The following is an 866-nucleotide window of genomic DNA, read 5'->3' as shown; positions in this document are numbered from 1 at the left end:
AATCCTACTCCCACTGGGCCAGAGCCATCTCAGGCATTTCCCTGATTATTGGGGTGAGGCTCAGAAGTCTTCAGGTTCTTTTTCTTCACCTTTGTCAGGTTTCATTTCTAAGCTTTCACTATCCGACTCCATCTCATGGTTTTCAGGAGAGGAACATGTAATTATGTCTCCTGTATTTGACTCATAAGAGAAAGTACGTTGCACGTATTTCGCAGACAGACTATCGCCCTAATTTCTGCCTGGCGTCATCTTGCCATTCGCCATTCTTCTTCCCAGTGCCGGCTGGTCAAGCTAACTAGCGCCACTTCTGACACTGAAGAGAAGGGATCGTATTGGTTGGCGTCATAGCTCAAAGGGTGCACTTGGAACTTTTTTAAAACACTTTTACCCTAGGCCCTGTTGTAACCTCATATCAGTGATGATGCCTTGCATTACACTGGGGAATAAATCACTTCCATTGGATCAACTTCCCCAAGGCAAACATTTTGACTATATTAGCCTATACAGTTGCATGGATGCACTTTTATTCTATGTTTATGACCTCAATCTTATAGAGATCCCAAATTATGTATAGAACAATCTTAAAATTATACATTTTGGTTAAGATACAAGCATTTTGAAACCTCTAACACACTCATTTGACAATGTGTTTTTTGGACTTTTTCCATGTGGTTTCTTCCTTCAGACTCCATGAAATTATGACCTATTTGGTCAAATGATTGTATGGTTACCTAGAAACGAGTTGCTGAACTTACCCCTTTGGCTCAACTTACTTAATGATTCAAGAATGAAGTATAATGTTTTGGTTCCACTGAGATGAGGGAAACTCAGTCCCTGCAATGATACAAAAAAAACAAGCCAGTCAG

Source organism: Oncorhynchus nerka, linkage group LG18 (assembly GCF_034236695.1).
Source record: "Oncorhynchus nerka isolate Pitt River linkage group LG18, Oner_Uvic_2.0, whole genome shotgun sequence".
In the NCBI taxonomy this organism is placed as follows: domain Eukaryota; kingdom Metazoa; phylum Chordata; class Actinopteri; order Salmoniformes; family Salmonidae; genus Oncorhynchus; species Oncorhynchus nerka.
The sequence above is the reverse complement of the archived record's forward strand: the minus strand, read 5'-3'. Positions refer to the sequence as shown.